This window comes from Bubalus bubalis, chromosome 1 (assembly GCF_019923935.1).
Source record: "Bubalus bubalis isolate 160015118507 breed Murrah chromosome 1, NDDB_SH_1, whole genome shotgun sequence".
NCBI lineage: Eukaryota > Metazoa > Chordata > Mammalia > Artiodactyla > Bovidae > Bubalus > Bubalus bubalis.
The window spans coordinates 163748440-163769545 of record NC_059157.1 but is presented as its reverse complement, the minus strand read 5'-3'; the positions used below and the strand labels follow the sequence as shown (position 1 = coordinate 163769545).

General features: G+C 40.1%; 1 long non-coding RNA gene across 1 annotated transcript in view; it reads left to right on the top strand.

The window, feature by feature from the left end:
* LOC123334481 overlaps positions 1 to 20215 on the top strand; it is a 29785-nt gene extending 9570 nt beyond the window's left edge. Inside the window, exon 3 of the long non-coding RNA XR_006552425.1 lies at positions 17479 to 20215. This is a non-coding gene — a long non-coding RNA (uncharacterized LOC123334481). The remainder of the gene's footprint in view (positions 1 to 17478) is intronic.
* The last annotated feature ends 891 nt before the right edge of the window (positions 20216 to 21106 follow it).

The following is a 21106-nucleotide window of genomic DNA, read 5'->3' as shown; positions in this document are numbered from 1 at the left end:
TTTCTAGATAGAGCACCTTCTCTAAGCAAAAATGTGTATGTTCCAACCCTCTTTCACTTCCCTGCCACCCCCATACATCTGGAATTTTAACTTTCCTCATTTATTTTAAACAGAAGAGAGATGTTCGTGGAGACATCTCTTCCCTAAAAATGATTTTCTTTCCTTCTTCCGCGCAGCAGTTAGCCCCTTGGGAAATTTTTTAATTCATTTTCTCAATAAGGGAATCTTGTTTCTCTGAGGGCATCATCATTTCTCTGAAATGCTAAGGGAACATAGGAAGGCCTCATATTTGCAAATAAAACTTTCAAAACCCAAAACTTGAGAAAAGAAAGAAGTGAAGTCGCTTAGTCGTGTCCAGCTCTTTGTGACCCCATGGACTGTAGCCTACCAGGCTCCTCCGTCCATGGAGTTTTCCAGGCAAGAGTCCTGGAGTGGGTTTCCATTTCCTTCTCCAGGGGATCTTCCCAACCCCAGGGATCAAACCCGGGTCTCCCGCATTGCAGGCAGACACTTTACTGTCTGAGCCACCAGGGAAGCCCCTATCAGAAAAGATGGCATATGGAACCCAGCTAGTGTCGCCTCTTCCTAATCCATGCTTATATGACAGTGAAGAATGTTTTTCATTGTTATTCTTTAAGGTTTGCACGTGTGCTCAGTCGCTTCAGTCATGTCTGACTCTTTGTGATCCCATGGACTATAGCCCACCAGGTTCCTCTGTCCATGGAATTCTCCAGGCCAGAATACTGGAGTAACCATTTCCTCCTCCAGGGTATCTTCTCTACCCAGGGATCGAACCCAAGTCTCTTATGTCTCGTGAATTGGCAGGCAGGTTCTTTACCACTAGCACCACCTGATCACAAAGCTGTGGACAATAAGATAGGAGACAACAAAATGCTATAACAAGTGGCAACCAAGGATGCAGGCAGCAAAGAACTGAATCCTGAGTGAGTTCGTTTCCTAAGACTGCTGTAACAAAGTACCATAAACTGGGTGGCTTAAACAACAGAAATTTATCTCCGTGAAGTTCTGGAGGCCAGAAGTCCAAGATCAGGGTGTGGACAAGGTTGTTTCTTTCTGAGAGCTGTGGAAGATAATCTCTTCCCTGCTCCTCTGCTAGCTTCTGGTGGTTTTCAGGCAATCTTTGGAGTTTCTAGGCTTGTGGAAGCATGACCCAATCTCTGCCTTCATCTTCACATCATGTTCTCCCTGTGTACATGGCTCTATATACAAATTTCTCCTTTTAATAAGGACACCAGTCATCTTGGATTAGGGCCCACTCTCATGACCTCATCTTAACAAAGACCTTGTTTCCGAATAAGGTCACACTCTGAGATACTGGAGATAGGGCTCCAATGTATGAAACTTGGAGGGGGGGGATCACAAATCAACACAACACTGAGCCTACCATGGGAAAGCTGAGACCCAAAGCAATTTACAACACAAAATCTCCCAGAGTTCCACAAATGTGTCACCGGCAGTCTCTGGAAGTGGAGGTGAAGGAACCAGACTGCAATTAGCAGGATGGGATCAAAGCTGGGTAAGCAACTAGGAAATTGAACTTACCCCACCCTTGCTAGAGGCTAATTCTCTGGAGCTGAGCTGTCCAATAGGGTAGCCACTTGCCAAATGTGGCTAATTAAATTTAAATGCTAACTAACTAAAATTAAATAAAATTAAGCATTCAGCTCCTTAGTCACACTAGCTGTGTTTCAAGTGCCTAAGCCTCGTGTGGTAAGTGATTATCGTATTGGAAAGCATAGATATAGCACATTTCCATTACTGTATAATAGAAAGTTCGACTGGACAGCTCTGCTCTGGAGAAAAGAGCTGCTCTTGGGGGAGGACAGCTGCAGTTGAATATAGAAGCACATACTAGAGAGATGGGGACAGAGTGTAGACTGTGCTACTGAATACTAAGGAACACCTGACCCCACAGCCCTCTTCCTCCACGCGATCCACCAAATCATGCCCCCGGGGAACAATGCAAAGCATCAATTCATACCTCTGACTCAAAACCAAAAAGCGTGTATCTTCAGTGTCCTCCTTCTAGGAGGCAAGACGAAAAGTGAGGACACATAAGCTCACTTTTTCTCTATTCACTACTGCATTTGACACACATTTTCTCATTTAATTCTCATAACAACTCAAAGTGATGGGTATTACTCTCATTTAAAGATAAGAAAACTGAGTCTCAAGAAGGCTGAGACATTTGCCCAAGTTGCCTTGTTTGTAAATGTAAATTTAGGACAGTTTGAACCGAAAGCCCACCTTTTGCTTCTACTATACTATACTGCCCGCCTGAATGACTGGTTGCTTCCCTAACTTGGTATCAGCAAGTCTCTAACCGTCTCTTGGTCTAATTTTCTCTCCAGTGTCAAATATATTAAAGAACATCTACTCTATAAGATCATCTAAGAGAGAGCTGAAAGATTTTAAATGAGGTAACTTATAAAAGTTTATTAAAATGTCTGCCTCTCTGTACAGGGGCTTCCCCAACACCTCAGTGGGTAAAGAAACTGCCTTCAATCCAGGAGACACAGGAGGTGCAGTTTTGATCCCTGGGTCAGGAAGATCCCCTGGAGTAAGAAATGGCAATCCACTTCAGTGTTCTCGTCCGGACAATTCTATGGACAGAGGAGCCTGATGGGCTATAGTCCAAAGGGTCATAAAGAGTCAGACACAATGGCATGAGCACAAGACAAAGCATCTCTGTACAATCCATCCTTCGGTCCATATAGGAAATCCCCCCAAAGAAGACTACACATGCAGTTTTAGAAGGCTTAACAGAGCTTCAAGAGATATTTGGGTTGCTTTATACCATCTTATCACTTTTGAACACATTCTAGCCACATTTAGAGCCAGAACTTCAACTACTACTTCCTGTCTTCCTAAAATAAAGTTTGTAATTTGATCTAGTACTTAACCGAGGGCAAGGTTCATGGATAAAGTTCTATGAATGTTGAATGATGAATAAATCAATCATTCAACTGATGAATCAATCAATCATTTCTTAAATCAATTTTTAGATTCTAGCAAACTGTGAGACTCTCTAACCAATGTATAAAACCCTCCTTTTTGTACATGCTACCTTGGTGTATTATTTTGAAACTCCAAACTATACAGGGCCATTAGGAGCTCCAACAGAGGCTTAGGTCTTCTACAAGAGATTCAGCAATAATAATCAGGCATCTAGTATTTTATTTCTATTACAGAAGGCTTGGAATTTAAGTAGGTCTCACTATAGACACGGCTGCATCTCAACAGGGACAAAGGAGTCTTCTCCATTTTTACTTCTTCTCCATCTTTACCTTTGCCATAGAACATACAGATGGTCACAGAGTATTTTACTGCTGTGCAAAGTACTGTCCTGACTGCTAACACTGAAACAGCCCAGAGACTTCCCTGTTGGCCAAGAGCATTGGGAGTGGCACTCCTTAACCAGGTTTATCCTTAATGACAAGATTAACTGTAAAACTTCCCTGTAACACACTTTATAAAGGATGATGACTTGCATCATTGCATGTTCAATGGAGCACATTTCTAAGTGGATGTGAATTTGTCTGGAGTTCTTTGGTATTTTGGCATCTATATGGTTAATTCTTACAGGCATTTGTTTCTATATTAAGAAATTAATTGATTGCTAATGAAATATTTTCAAACGTTATTTAGAAGGAAAGAGTTTCCTGATTTCTTTCTACAGCAGGATGTGGTGTCTAAAAAATTGGATTTTCTTTAGCTTAAATGTATCTTGTTTTAATTGCAATTTTTCTTGAGGTAATTATAGATCCATATGCAATTGTAAGAAACAGAAGAAATCTGCATACCCTTTACCCAGTTCGAACATACCTTTTTAATTGACTTCAGAAGTCAATACTTCTGACTTCTGAGTCAGTGTTATTGATGCTCTTTGTGTACATGAAAAGTGCAAACAACTTGGTCAATTATTAATACTTAGTCCTCATTTTCTAATATTTAAAAGAACGTGCTCAGTCTCATCCAACTCTTTGTGACCCCACCAGGCTTCTCTGTCCATGGGATTTTCCAGGCAAGAATACTAGAGCAGGTTGCCATTCCTTCTCCAGTGTACCTTCCTGACCCAGGGATTGAATCCATGTCTCCTCCTGCATTGGCAGGCAGATTCTTTACCACTGAGCCACCTTGGAAGCCAAATATAAAAGAACAAGTTGTACTAACTGATTTGTAAGAGTTCAACCAGTCTGATATCCTATCAGAATCTGAGATTAAGACCTCTGACAAACCATGGCCACGTTTCTGTACAGCCCACAAGAATGATTTTTATATTTTGGTGGTTGAGAAAAAAATCAAAAGGATACAACTTTTTGTGACATGAAAATTACACAAATTTCAAATTTCAGCATCCATAATAAAGTTTTATTGGAAAAAGCCATGCTCACTCATTTACATATTTTCTATGTCTGCTTTCATGTTAAAATAGCTATGATAGAGACCGTATGTCCCCCAAAGCCTAAAATATTTATTGGCCCTTCACAGAAAAAGTTTGCTGACACTTCCTTTAAACCAGTCTTGCTTTTTAACCTAGGAATGCCAATTCTAGAGATTCATCTGAAAGAAAAATCACTAGAGGATTCATGACATAAAATGTTACCTTCACCTGATGGAAAAATAAAGTCATTAAAAATCGTGTTTTATGAGAGTATTGCATGATTTTGGAAATGCTCACAATACATTGTTCAAGAACATGCTCATGTTCTTTTTAAATCTATATTTTTGTAGGAGAAAAAAAAAAACTCTCCATGTATTTATATGCATAGAAAAAGACACCTGCCAAAGCTCTCAGTGCTAGTCTTGGATGTAGGGGTTTTGAGTGATTTCTATTTTCCTTTTTATTGCATTTTGCATTTTCTAATGTTTTATAATAACTATGTTTTACTTTATTTCATCTGAAAAAAAATTTGTTTTATACTAAATTGTTTACTTGCACTACTTCTAGCTGAACAGTCATTTATAGATACTCTGAGCAGAAAATTAATATGTTTCCTTATAGTTTGCCAAAAGTCATCAGAATGTAAAACAGGAAAATCTAAGCAAGAAGGAACTGAAATTCTAATTTCTTACCTCATAATACTTTATAGCTATAATCAAGCTGGTTATGGGGCAGTTTTATATTCTCTTTAAAATAAACTTGGGTTTTGAGATGCCATCATTAACAAAATCTTTAAAATCTGAATATTGTTAGAGAAGCAACATTTTTTAAATACTTAAAGTGAAAATACATGATCAACTGCTTTGGAAAACAATTTGCAAACTTCTAGTAAAATTGAAAATGCACATATCATTCTCTAGTGTATCCATTTCTAGGTATATAATCTAGAAAAATTCTCTTACATGTGCTTAAGGATAAAAAATCAGGGCAAAGATGTTCATAAACACATTTTAAAAGAGAACTTGGAAACATTCTATAGATCCATGGTTAGGAAAACGCATGAATAATAATAATCTCATATAGCAGATAGAATGAATGAACTATATCTACATCATCATGATTAGATCTGAAAAAGTAAATGTTGAATGAAAAAGGAACAAAAGGATATATATAGTATAATATTTATGGAACAGTGTTAAAAATCACAATAAAAATATTATATATATTGTTTCATTATATATAAAACCAGAAAAATAAATGAAAATATAAACTTAAAAAAATACACACCAGATCTGTGATAGCATTTAGAGGGAAGAGGGAATGAGGACCGGGGAAATGCAAGGAGATTGCAATTTTATTCATAAAATTTCATTCATCTCCAAAACAAACAATTAACTTAGACATATATGATACAAAGTGAACTTCTATATATTTGCTTATATTTTATATAACTTAAAAATTTTTTTCCTCAGTCCTACTTTAACAGCCCAAGGAAGATAGGATGGGTAAAGTCTACAGACTGTGATAGTAGAAAAGTGAAAAGGATCTCTAATAACAGATGGCACTGACTTATCTCACAGTTCATTGTAACTATTTTGAATTCCTATCTTATAAGGATGTTCTTCTGGGGCTTTATCTCTAGACTGTATTATCCCCGGAAGTCAAGCACTTTCTGTGGTTTTACATTAGAACCAGAGCTTTCTCCACCAACTCAGTGACGCTTCAAAGTTCAATGACACTGACCATGGTAGTCATTACAACTCTTTAAAATAACTAGAGAAGGGGAAGGGGTTTCGTTATAAAACACCAAGATGATGTCTCACAAATAAAACAAGAATCATAAAGGTTCTGGGGAAAAAAATAGCTAATTGTTGGTTATTAAGGAGGTAATCCTGGAGAAGGAAATGGCAACCCACTCCAGTGTTCTTACTTGGAGAATCCCATGGACAGAGGGGTCTGGGGGACTACAGTCCATGGGGTCGCAAAGAGTCAGACACGACCGAATCGACTGAGCACATATGCAAGGAGGCAATTCACAGACTCTATTCCCATACCAATTATTAATATTGGCTTTCATAACATCTGCAGTTCATCTACATTTTATCCAATTCTGTACAAAAATTTTTGAATTACTCCCTCTATATATATAATATATATTATATATAATATAAATTTTTTTTAAATTTTATTTTTAAACTTTACATAATTGTATTAGTTTTGCCAAATATCAAAATGAATCCGCCACAGGTATACATGTGTTCCCCATCCTGAACCCTCCTCCCTCCTCCCTCCCCATTCCATCCCTCTGGGTCGTCCCAGTGCACCAGCCCCAAGCATCCAGTATCGTGCATCGAACCTGGACTGGCAACTCGTTTCATACATGATATTTTACATGTTTCAATGCCATTCTCCCAAATCTTCCCACCCTCTCCCTCTCTCACAGAGTCCATAAGACTGTTCTATACATCAGTGTCTCTTTTGCTGTCTCATACACAGGGTTATTGTTACCATCTTTCTAAATTCCATATATATGCGTTAGTATACTGTATTGGTGTTTTTCTTTCTGGCTTACTTCACTCTGTATAATAGGCTCCAGTTTCATCCACCTCATTAGAACTGATTCAAATGTATTCTTTTTAATGGCTGAGTAATACTCCATTGTGTATATGTACCACAGCTTTCTTATCCATTCATCTGCTGATGGACATCTAGGTTGCTTCCATGTCCTGGCTATTATAAACAGTGCTGTGATGAACATTGGGGTACACATGTCTCTTTCCCTTCTGGTTTCCTCAGTGTGTATGCCCAGCAGTGGGATTGCTGGATCATAAGGCAGGTCTATTTCCAGTTTTTTAAGGAATCTCCACACTGTTCTCCATAGTGGCTGTACTAGTTTGCATTCCCACCAACAGTGGAAGAGGGTTCCCTTTTCTCCACACCCTCTCCAGCATTTATTACTTGTAGACTTTTGGATTGCAGCCATTCTGACTGGTGTGAAATGGTACCTCATAGTGATTTTGATTTGCATTTCTCTGATAATGAGTGATGTTGAGCATCTTTTCATGTGTTTGTTAGCCATCTGGATGTCTTCTTTGGAGAAATGTCTATTTAGTTTTTTGGCCCATTTTTTGATTGGGTCATTTATTTTTCTGGAGTTGAGCTGTAGGAGTTGCTTGTATATTCTCGAGATTAGTTGTTTGTATAGATTCAATGCAGTCCCTATCAAGCTACCAACAGCATTCTTCACAGAGCTAGAACACATAATTTCACAATTTGTATGGAAATACAAAAAACCTCGAATAGCCAAAGCAATCTTGAGAAAGAAGAATGGAACTGGAGGAATCAACCTACCTGACTTCAGGCTCTACTACAAAGCCACAGTTATCAAGACAGTATGGTACTGGCACAAAGACAGAAATATAGATCAATGGAACAAAATAGAAAGCCCAGAGATAAATCCACGCACATATGGACACCTTATCTTTGACAAAGGAGGCAAGAATATACAATGGATTAAAGACAATCTCTTTAACAAGTGGTGCTGGGAAATCTGGTCAACCACTTGTAAAAGAATGAAACTAGAACACTTTCTAACACCATACACAAAAATAAACTCAAAATGGATTAAAGATCTCAACGTTAAGACCAGAAACTATAAAACTCCTAGAGGAGAACATAGGCAAAACACTCTCTGACATACATCACAGCAGGATCCTCTATGACCCACCTCCCAGAATATTGGAAATAAAAGCAAAAATAAACAAATGGGACCTAATTAACCTTAAAAGCTTCTGCACATCAAAGGAAACTATTAGCAAGGTGAAAAGACAGCCTTCAGAATGGGAGAAGATAATAGCAAATGAAGCAACTGACAAACAACTAATATAAATTTTTAAATGTTTCTTTCATTAAAATACATAAATATATATAAAACTATAGTTATCACAAATATATATAGCTATATAGTTACATATATATATGTAACTATATCTAACTGACTCAATGGACATGGTTTTGAGCAAGTTCTGGGAGTTGGTAATGGACAGGAAGGCCTGGTGTACTGCAGTCCATGGGGTTGCAAAGAGTCTGACACAACTGAGACTGAACTGAACTGATATCTAATTGAACTATATAGTTCATACATATAAACTGAACTATATAGTTTTATATATTTATATATACATACTTGTGTATAAACTATATATACAAATATATAAGTATATTTTAATAAATTTATATTAACTGAGTAGTTAAGAAGCACAACTGTTAGATTCAGAATGCCTGGGTTCAAATTCAGATTATCCCATTTACTCTTTATGTGACTTTAGGGAAATAATTTAGCTTTTTAAAATAATTTTATCAGTTTAGCTATTTAGCCTTTACAGTTCTCACCTCTAAAATGGGAATAATAATAGTACCTGACTTCACAAGGCAATTACACAGATTAAATGAGTTAATATAAATAAAGTGCAAAACAAAAACATTCAGTAGACATTGGAACCTTGTATACTCCTTCAATGCATTCATTTACACGGATACCACGCACTCAGTAGGCACCCAGTAATACTGATGATAATGAACATGTAACAGCCCAAACTTAGACATGAAATCCATTAAGTTACTACAAAATCAGACTCAACCCAGTAGATTGCTTTATATCTACTCTTGCACATTAAGGCCCCATCCTTCTTGATACTTGATGTCACAATAGAGCCGAGCTGTCACGGTCTGCTTCTGTAATGCTACAGAGCGAGACAGACGCTTCCCTGGGCTGTGACTTTCAGGAGGCACCCAGCTCTGCAAAGATAAAGTGCCAATTCCCCCCACCATGAACCAATATGCTACTGCTGCTAAGTCGCTTCAGTCGTGTCCGACTCTGTGCGACCCCACAGACAGCAGCCCACCAGGCTCCCCCGTCCCTGGGATTCTCCAGGCAAGAACACTGGAGTGGGTTGCCATTTCCTTCTCCAATGCATGAAAGTGAAAAGTGAAAGTGAAGTCGCTCAGTCGTGTCCGACCCTCAGCGACCCCATGGACTGCAGCCCACCAGGCTCCTCCGTCCATAGGATTTTCCAGGCAAGAGTGCTTGAGTGGAGTGCCATTGCCTTCTCTGCGAACCAGTATAGACAACAACAAGATGGCCGAACCATCATAAAATTGAACTGCCGATTTAGCATTCTCAGCTCTGAACCTAACCATCCCCCCTCCTTTCATCTTCTCATATAGCTGTTGTCTGCTGATTTAATTTTTCCTTTTGGTCTTTCCTAGTCCCACATGCCTACTTTAAACTGCAATGCATTTCCACGCGGAATCAGAGGGCCAGCTGCTTTCCAACGCATGCGCCATACAAAGTCCCATCATTACAGACCAAATCAGGGCACTTCCAAAATAAGAATGCTAAGTACGTAGTCACAAGGTCAGCCTCTGGGGCACCAGATTTTCAGCTCTAAAAATTACAGTTTAATATTAGTTGACATCCAGGTATATGGTTTGCTCACTGTAAGTAGCCTTATGCTACATATAATTGAAATCTACCAGGCATGGTAAATTTTCAGAAGGTATTTAAGATATATACTGGTAATTGTGTATGCCTGTTTTAATCATTGTAACCATGGTTTCCAAAAATCTGCAGCCTTCTAGGGAGGTTTCTTTGACAGCAACACAAAATAAAAGTGACAAGAATATTCCACTACTGAAAAATAGAAAATAAATTTTTGTATCTTAACGTTTTAACATGTCTACTTTGATTCTGTCGAACAGCACATTCGTATTTCTCAATCAGAAGTAGGAGGATTAAAAATAATTTAGAGTTTTATTAAAATAACACCAACTCCCTCTCAAAAAATAAATATTTTAGCTTTTATAACTGCATTGAAATCACTCAGTAATTAGCTCAAGTCTTAGTTTATCTGACTCCTTGGGATCTGAAAATTGCCAGTTGTATCTCCCTTTGATTTAGACACACTTTTCTCTCAGATCTTATTTAGAAAGGTTGTTTTTGTTTTTACCATTCAAACCATCTTATTTCATGTGGCACATTCTGCTAGCCAAGCCACATGACATTTTTACATCCAACCTTCAGTCATCAGTGAAGGCTACAAAGAAAAATAAGCCATTAAAGAGAAGGAAGTAATTAGCTTTTATTAGAGAACACTGAGGTGATTACACCCTTTGGTTTCCAGAGGTGTGGCTTGCTCATCTTATTTTTAGCAGCAATAAACACACATCTCTTCCTATATTGCCACTGTCGAGGTAGAACTGGTATTCGAAGTATTTTCCACTTGGAGATTTGCATAGAGAAGATCAACAATGCAGTCTGAGGCATATGGGGGAAAAGGAGGTTTGTTCATTTGTTTGTTTTTCCTTCCCGAAGGCTGTAAGATAGGAATAAAAAACACAGTCTCTGATGAAGTCAGCTTTCAAAACTTCTCTGATTCTGGGTCCAGACCTTCCTGTGCAAAATAACAAGCATTGACCAGCACTGCAGTGTCTCTTGCCTTGTCTGATGCTGAGTCTGTACAAGAAGGTAACCACTTGAGCTGTGAACTCTGTAACAGCAAGGATCCTAAACTTCCAGTTAAGGTCAGGAACCTCTAACTTCAAAATTTAGACTAGGGTAGAAAATGTTACATTGTAGCTCTTTCTTTTGAGTAGTTTAAGCTGGTTTCCTGTGTAAGAATGGAGTTCTTACTTGATAATATCACAAGCTCCTTTTTCTAAAGGAATAGTGCTTACAGATACATTCGTCATGGGTTCTTATCTGAGCTGAAAAAAAGAAAGCCTGATATAAATGGCAAGAATGGATCAAAGGTTAGGGCAAACATAGAGTGATGTGGAGCCCTTAATTACCATGCTGAGCCCCAAAACATGATTTGAGAGGTGGTGACTAACAGAGAGTTTCACGTTCCTCTGGCAGGCAGAGTAGATCCCCTTGTCATGATGGGGAAACTTCCAGGCATGACCCTCCCTCTTGCTCAACCCTGGTGTGGTAGGGACCTCCCTCTTCTGGTCATTAGGCCATGAGGAGGGATGCTGCCTGTATGTTCCAGGAGAGTAGGGGTAGGTGGGACCTATATTCTGAGCCTCTTGCCAAGGAGACAAAATCTTCCAGGTCTGTCTGCCTTCCCCTTCAGTTCTAACTTACCTTGTGACTTATCTAAGTCACATAATTCCTTGGGCACCCGTTCCCGCTTCTCCGTTCCTCCTTCCCCCTTCCTCCTCCTCATTCCCTTCCATATCATTCTATCTATTTATGTTTTTGTGAAGGATGACAAAGACACATACAGTCATTTTGTTAAAATACAAAATGCCCTGAGGTTAAATGATGACTGAACAAGAAATAAAAATCAAACTAGCAAAGCATAATTGTCTTTTAATCTTCACGTGAACTAGCTTGCTCAATCTCAAAATTAGTGATTTCAGATGTTAATTTAACAATGCCTCAGACCCTTGGGCTTGATACTGCTATTTTATAAAGGAGTAATTTGCCTAATGGGCACCAACAAGTTAGCAGTAGAGTCAGTGAAAAGCCTCCAGGACTTCCCCTCTGGCTGGATTAGCAGCTTGATGGTCATCTTCACGTTGCTTTAGACAGAAACCTTCTGCTCCACGCTCTAGTGGCTCAGAGGTCTGCCCTCAAGTTACAAGAGCTAGGCTACAGAAAAAGTCTGTAGCCACATGTTACTAGCCTGGAGATGTCTTCCAGCCTTGGGGGTGGTGACTTTGAGATATATATATGTATATATATATACATATGTATGCATACATATATTTATAATAAGTATATACGTGAAATTCCTTGGTGGCTCAGTGGTAAAGAATCTGCCTGTGATACAGGAGACCCAGGTTCAATCGCTGGGTGGGAAAGATCCCCTGGAGGAGGGCATGGCAGTCCACTCCAGTACTCTTGCCTAGAGAGTCTCATGGACTGAGGAGCCTGGTGAGCTACAGTCCATAGGGTCAACAAAGAGTCAGACACAACTGAAGCAACTGGGCATGCATACATGTATATACACATATGAATTTTTGCAATTCAGTAATAAGGAGACAACTGAATAGAAAATGGGTAAAAGATTTGAACAGATACTTCACAAAATATGATATATACAAGTGGACAATGAGTATAAAAGAAACATCGTTAATCATCAGAGAAATTCGAATTAAAACCCCAAGGATATATCACTTTATATCCATTTGAGGGGGCTTCCCAGGTGGCGCTAGTGGTGAAGAACCTCCCTGCCAGTGCAGGAGACATGAGAGACATGGATTTGATTCTTGGGTGGGAAAGATTCCCTGGAGGAGGGCATAGCAACCCACTCCAGTATTCTTGCCTGGAGAATCCATGGCAGAGGGGTCTGGTGGGCTACAATCCATAGTGTTGCAAAGACTCAGACATGACTGAACAACTTAGAGGGGTTGAAATTAAAAAGACTCACAATGTAAGATGTTGCCAAGTTTTATAGAACAATTCAAATCCTCATACAGTGCTTGTGGGATTGTACATGGTACAATCTCTAGAGAAAATAACTTGACAGTTTCTGCCAAAGTATTTGTATGACCTAGCAGTTCCACTCCTAGGTATTTACCCAAGAGAAATGAAAACATGTCCACACAAAGACTTGTACACAAAGGTTCATAGCAGTCATTTTCTGTGATAGGCATCCTCTAACATGGGTCCCAATGAGCCCCATCTCTTAGAATTCACACCTTTGTTCATACTGTCTCCTGGACTGTGGGCTGAAGCTATGACTTACCTCTAACAAAGAGAATAAGGCTGCAGCAACGTGGATGGGCCTGGAGATTATCATAATTAAGTTAAGTCAAACAGAGAAAGGCAAATATTATATGATATTGTTTATATGTGGAAGCTTTAAAAAGTGATACAAATGAACTTACTTATAAAACAGAGACCATAGACATAGAAAACAAACTTATGGTTACCAAAGGGGAAAGAGGGGGAGGGATAAATTAGGAGGTTAGGATTAACAAATACACACTATTATATATAAAATAGATGAACAACAAAGACCTACTATATAGCACATGGAACTATATTCAATATTTTGTAATAATCTATCAGGGAAAAACGTGATGCAAAGAGCCAACTCATTGGAAAAGACCCTGATGCTGGGAAAGACTGAAGACAGGAGGAGACGACAGAGGACGAGATGGTTGGATGGCATCACCAACTCAATGGACGTGAGTTTGAGCAAGCTCTGGGAGTTGGTAATGGACAGAGAAGAACCCATGCTACAGGCCATGGGGTCGCAAAGAGTCAGACATGACTGAGCCACTGAACAACAACAATAAGGGAAAATAATCTGAAAAGGAATATAATTGAATCACTGTGGTGCATGCCTGAAACTAACATGACATGGTAAATCAACTATATTTCAGTTAAAAAAAAGAGAAAACAAAAAAAAAAAAGAAAAGAAAAGGAGAGAAAAAATATGGCAAAACAGATGGGATTAGGCCACATAAATCCTGATTTTGGTATATCCTCCACTCTCTCCTGGTCTCTTCCCTGTTCGCTCTGGTGAAGCTCTGGTGAAGCCAGTGGGTGTGTTATAAGATTCCTTATGAACACGCCACATGTCGCAGGATTAAGGGAGGCCTCTGGCTGACATTCAGGGAGGAACTGAGGCTCTTGGTCCAGCAGCCTACAAGGAGCTATATCCTCCCAATAACATGGGCATTGGGACTCGTGGCCTGGCCAAACACCTCAAGTACAATTTTGTGAGGAGACCTTGAGGCAGAAGCACCCAGCTAAGCTAGACCCAAATTCCTGACCCACAGAAACTGTAACATAATATGTATTTCCCTTTTAAATCACCAAGTGTTATAGTAATTTTTTCCACAGCAATAGATAACTAATACATATTCATCATAGTCACTGAAGACAACAGAAGAACAATAAACATGCTGCTGAATATTCATACAATGGAATGCTACTTGGTAATAAGAAATAAACAGACTTCTGATATCTGTAACAATACAGATGAATCTAAAACAATTAAACTCATGAAAACAAATCACAAACAAAAGAGAATATACAGTATGATTCCATTTGTGTGAGAATCTAGAAAAGACTATATTTACAGTAACAGAGAACTGATCAGTGATTGCCCAGGGCCAGGAAGCAGAAATTGACTACAGAGGAGCAAAAAAAGGCTTCTGGAGTGATGAAAAGGTTTTATATCCTTTGTCACTAGAGATCTCTTCAAGAAAATTAGAGATACCAAGGGAACAGTTCATGCAAAGATGGGCACAATACAGGACAGGAATGGTATGGATCTAACAGAAGCAGAAGATATTAAGAAGAAGTGGCAAGATGTATACCTGTGGCGGATTCATTTTGATATTTGGCAAAACTAATACAGTTATGTAAAGTTTAAAAATAAAATAAAATTTAAAAAAAAAAAAAAAGAAGAAGTGGCAAGAATACACAGAAGAGCTATACAAAAAAGATCTTCATGACCCAGATAACCACGATGGTGTGATCACTCACCTAGAGCCAGACATCCTGGGATGCGAAGTCAAGTGGGCCTCCACTATGTACAAAGCTAGTAGAGGTGATGGAATTCCAGTTGAGCTATTTCAAACCTTAAAAGATGATGCTGTGAAAGTGCTGCACTCAACATGCCAGCAAATTTGGAAAACTCAGCAGTGGCCGCAGGATTGGAAAAGATCAGTTTTCATTCCAATCCCAAAGAAAGGCAATGCCAAAGAATGTTCAAACTGCCACACAATTGCACTCATCTCACATGCTAGAATGGAGAAGGCAATGGCACCCCACTCCAGTACTCTTGCCTGGAAAATCCCATGGATGGAGGAGCCTGGAAGGCTGCAATCCATGGGGTTACTGAGGGTTGGACATGACTGAGTGACTTCACTTTCAGTTTTCACTTTCATGCATTGGAGAAGGAAATGGCAACCCACTCCAGTGTTCTTGCCTGGAGAATCCAAGGGATGGGGGAGCCTGGTGGGCTGCCATCTATGGGGTCGCACAGAGTCGGACACGACTGAAGTGACTCAGCAGCAGCAGCACGTGCTAGAAAGGTAATGCTCAAAATTCTCCAAGCCAGGCTTCAACAGTACATGAACTGTGAACTTCCAGATGTTCAAGCTGGTTTTAGAAAAGGCAGAGGAACCAGAGATCAAATTGCCAACATCTGCTGGATCATAAAAAAGCAAGAGAGTACCAGAAAAAGATCTATTTCTTCTATATTGATTATACCAAAACCTTTGACTGTGTAGATCACAAAAAAGTGTGGAAAATTCTTCAAGAGTTGGGAATACTAGACCACCTCACCTGCCTCCTGAGAAATCTGTATGCAGTTCAAGAAGCAATAGTTAGAACTGGACATGGAACAACAGACTGGTTCCAAATTGGGAAAGGGATACATCAAGGCTGTATATTGTCACCATGTTTATTTAATTTGTATTCAGAGTACATCGTGTAAAATGCCAGGCTGGATGAAGCATAAACTGGAATCAAGATTGCCAGGAGAATTATCAATAACCTCAGATTACACAGAGGATACCACCCTTATGGCTGAAAGCTTAGAACTAAAGAGCCTCTTGATGAAAGTGAAAGAGGAGACTGAAAAAACTGGCTTAAAGCTCAACATTCAAAAAATGAAGATCATGGCCTCCAGTCCCAGCACTTCATGTCAAATAGATGGGGAAAAAATGGAAAGAGTGAAAGACTTCTTTTCTTAGACTTCAAAATCACTGCAGATGGTGACAGCAGTCATGAAATTAAAAGACACTTGCTCCTTGGAAGAAAAACTATGACCAGCCTAGACAACATATTTAAAAGCAAAGACATTACTTTGCCAACAAAGGTCTATCTAGTCAAAGCTATGGCTTTTCCAGTAGTCATGTATGGATGTGAGAGTTGGACCATAAAGAAAGCTGAGTGCCAAAGAACTGATTCTTTTGAATTGTGGTGTTGGAGAAGACTCTTGAGAGTCCCCTGGACTGCAAGAAGATCAAACCAGTTCATCCTAAAGGAAATCAGTCCTGAATATTCATTGGAAGGACTGATGCTGAAGCTGAAGCTCCAATACTTCGGCCACCTGATGTGAAGAACTGACTCCTTGGAAAAGATCCTGAAGCTGGGAGAGATTGAAAGCAGGAGGAGAAGGGGACGAGGAAAACAGAGGATGAGATGATTGGATGGCTTCACCAAGTCAATGACATGAGTTTGAGCAATCTCTGGGAGTTGGTAATGGACAGGGAAGCCTGGCTTGCTGCAGTCCATGGGGTCACACAGAGTTGACATGACTGAGAGACTGAACTGAACTGATACCTTTGTCATAACTAATTGAACTGTACACTCAAAATAGATATATAGGCATATTTTACCTTATGCAAAGTATTTTACCATATGCAATTAAGTTGGTTTACAAAGTTAAATAACTCCCAAAGCAAATACAATCAATAAATCAATGGCAGCAAATTTTTAAAATCTGTAGGAAACACAAGTTTCCGAAATTGGCCCAAGAAAACATCAAAAATACACAGTGACCACATGACAAACTTAAAAACTGCATTTAAAAACTGTGAAAGACTACTTGGAAATTACTTAACTTCTTGATTTTCAGTTTCTTAATCTGTAAAACGGAAATAAAGTAACACCACAGAGAATTTTTGTAAGAATTGAATGAACATGCTTAGTCTAATACTTGGAACCCGATAGGTGCTCAAAAGAACTTCTCTGGTGGCTCAGACAGTAAAGAATCTGCCATGTAGGAGACCTGGGTTTGATCCCTGGGTTGGGAAGATCCCCTGGAGATGGTTACCCACTCCAGTATTCTTGCCTGGAAAATCCTGTGGACAGAGGAGCCTGGTGGGCTACAGTCCATGGGGTCACAGAGTCAGAAATGACTGAGCAACTAACACTTCTACTTTCAAGTGCTTAGTACTAGTTTTCCTGATCTGCATAGTGTTTTAAGCCTAACTCAGCATGTACACATGCATACACATGAGGATAGCTTTACTTCTCTTTCCAGAAAGGAAACATAACACTACTTAATTCAGTCAACAAACACTGAGTTCCTCCTTTGCAGGCTCTTCCCAAGGAGAGTCTCTACTCCACAGGATGGCTCAGTCTTTCTGTGATTTTCTTTCCTGAACCTAAATGTGAAGAGTGAGGAGAAAAGACAACTAAAAGCAGGAAACAGGAGACTAAACCCTCAGAAAGGTAAGTACTACCAAGCAAGGTAGGTAGGAGATGTCTGAAGACTGTCTTCAGCATATTCAACACACACTCCCTGTGCAAGCCCTCAACTAGGATGATACTGCCAGTTCTGCACTGAAAAATGTTCAGGTTTCTAAAGCGTAAGCTGTGGTGTTGCAAAGCTGAGCACTTCACCCCTAAAGCTAAGCGGGTGATTGATGGAAGTGGAACTTTTCACCGTGGGTGCCTTCAGCACCCCCATCCCCACCCCACCCCAACCTCCTACACCTCCCCCTAGGGGAAACATCTGAGCTGAGGGTGGAGCCTGCTCCCCTGGGAAGTTTGGGAGTGGCATTCAGAGAAGGCAGCCTCCTGCCAGGTTGGAGGTCTGAAGGAATGTGGAAGGTCACTTCTCTGCTGACCTCCTCCCCTCTCCACCCCCAATGACTGTTTCTGTTGGCCTCCTCCAAGATCTGGGCATGTTCTAGCTTTCAGACAGCTGCTGGAGTCTCCTGTAGCTCTGATCTGGGTGATGCAGAATGCCAGGGAGCGTGTGTGTGGATAGCAAGGAAGAGCACAGGCTAGGGAGCTCCTAGGGAGCAACAGTAATTTCCAATATAGCCACTATCATATCCCCTCCACCCTCAAATATGTCTCTCCCCACATTCACACTAAGAGAAGTCAACATCAGAGAGTCGGGTCAGGCTCAGTGAGGTTCTTCAGAATTCCCAAGAATCTGCCATCGCATCTTGGGAGCTATTCAAGAACTTCCATAGGTGACTTCTGGGGACCTTCCTCCAAACAGAGATCCACATTCTAGGCAAAGTAACTGGCATTGAAATCAAACAGATCTACCAATGCGACCTGCCATGCAGCAACTTTGGGGCCTCAGTTTTCTCATCAATAAATTAGGGATGATCATATCATTTCTTTTTAAAAAATTATTAATTTAGTTATTTTTGGTTGCACTGGGTCTTCATTGCTGTGAGTAAGCTTTCTCTAGTTGCGGTGAGGGACTACTCCTCATTGCAGTCTTCCACTTCTTTTGCTGCAGAGCCCACGCTCTAGGGCACTCAGACTCAGTAATTGTGGTACACAGGCTTAGTTGCTCCACAACATGTGGAATCCTCCCAAATCAGGGACTGAACCCATGTCCCTTACACTGACAGGTATATTCTTATCCACTGTACCTCCAGAGAAGTCCTATCACCTCCTTTTAATGGTTGGATTGAGAATGACAGAGGATAGCATATGTCAAGTGCCTCGTACTGTCCCTGGCTCATGACAGAGCCTCAGTAGGTATTAATCTTCCCCAGTCACTGTCATTTCACATACTTTCAGTAGGAGCATGCAAGACCACTCCCTCTATCCTGTAAATTTTCCCCAGCGCCCCTTACATAAAAGTCACAGTGAATTTTGGTGACAACTGGTTTGCTCAACAAAAGACAGTTCTACTCAAATTTGACTTAAGAAAGATCTGTGGAGCACAAGCTATCTCTGTGTAGGTCCTGGGAGGTAGAGATGATTTCTGGTTGCCTATTGCCAAAACCACCCTCAAAATGTAGTGTTTTAAAACAACAATGTCTTACTGACCTTGTGGGTCTGTGGGTTGACCCGGCTTGTTTTCATGCAAAGACAGTTAGTGCTGAGTCATTGGAAGGCCTGCCTGGGCTGGGTGTCCAAGACCACTTATTCATTGATTTATCTGATGTCTCAGTGCTTCTCCCCATGACACCTATCTCCAGGAGATCAGCCAGGATTTCTTAACTTGGTGGCTTAAGGCTCCAAGAGAAAGGAAGTAGAAACTGCCAGTGATCTTAAAGCCTGAGCCTAGATACGACTGAAGTGACTTAGCAGCAGCAGCAGCAGGAAGGACCCCGGTTGTCTTCTGCCTGATTCTAATGACAAAGCAACTACATGTCAGCCCAGATTCAAGGAAGAAGAGGAATAGATGCTACCTCTCAGTGGGGGAGTAGCATATGTTCACAAAGGGGAGGGATTGATTGATAGTGGACATCTTTACTTTAGAGACAAGCTGCCACCAATGGATACAACATATGCATTCCACGTGGATATAAATGCACGATGTTTACTCATAAGACTTTTTTGAGCTGATAGTTCTTCACCCAAGTGTGCCATAAACACCATTCATGTGTCTCAAGCTTTTGAGTTCTTACCACTGGAAAAGATGCCACAGTTAGGCACAAATTTAGTAACTGCATCAGATCATTATATTTTTCACTTGGCGAAGGCGTCTTCATCACGTTGGAACTCTTTTTTATCCACAAATTTTATCTTCCATGTGAGCCTGTCACTCACTTTGTAACTCATTGTTCTGACTTCAGAGTAAAAACCAAGGCTTCAGATCAGTCAGATGCTGCTTTATGTTTTTCTTTTGTCCCGATGATCATGGCTTCCAGTGAGTTCTAATTACTCAGCTAATTCTTCTAACTAGAATAAACCACATCCTTTAATAGCTCCTTGTACTTCAAAGCACATGCCTTAATTTGTAACTATATTCATGAGATTGTTGAATTGATTTCCATCTTCCCCACTAGACTCCAAACTCTATGGAGTCAGATACTATTTAACTCCAGCATTTAGGTCTGTACTTAGAACACACTGCTGCTGCTGCTAAGTTGCTTCAGTCATGTCCGACTCTACGCAACCCCATAGATGGCAGCCCACCAGGTTCCTCCGTCCCTGGGATTCTCTAGGCAAGAACACTAGGTTGCCATTTCCTTCTCCAATGCATGAAAGTGAAAAGTGAAAGTGAAGTCGCTTACTTTGGTAGGCTGGACGGCAGCCTACCAGGCTCCTCAGTCCATGGGATTTTCCAAGCAAGAGTACTGGAGTGGGTTGCCATTGCCTTCTCCATAGAATATACTAGATTCTCAATAATATTCTTTGAATGAATGGTTTCTTTTTCAGAACTATGGCAGAAAGAAGATCAACCCCATGAAAACAAAAAGAAATATTTTAGAAATTTATTTCAAAAAATGTAGTGTTTATGTTGATGTGTCAGGCCTTCAAAACCTTGATACCCAACTTAAGAAAAGTGAAATTATTGGATTCTGTGACTCAAGCAGTACAAACGAAAGAATCTTTCAGAAGCACTCCACAGCAGCAGATGTAACCTCAGGCACACCAGGCTCTGCTAGAGGAACGTATCTAGGTTTCGACTTGCACTTACCATTCCAGTCCCAGCTGTGTTCCTGCATCTCACATTCCTTTCCAGTTGCTTCATACCTGGTTATTCAATCCTTGCTAATGGATATTACAGTTGTAATATCCATTTGGCTTAAAATCTCCCTGAATTCCCTGAACCCCTCAGACAATATCTAGCAAGGTTCTGCCCTGCCTCATGCCCACACCCACACCCACACAGAACTCTGGAATCCTTGATTAAATTCCAATACCCTAATTCTCAAAGTATTCAGACACAGCCCCATTCCACTTTGGGCCTCCACAAACTACAAACATAGAGGAGCGATAGAACTCCAGAAATCTTTTTATTC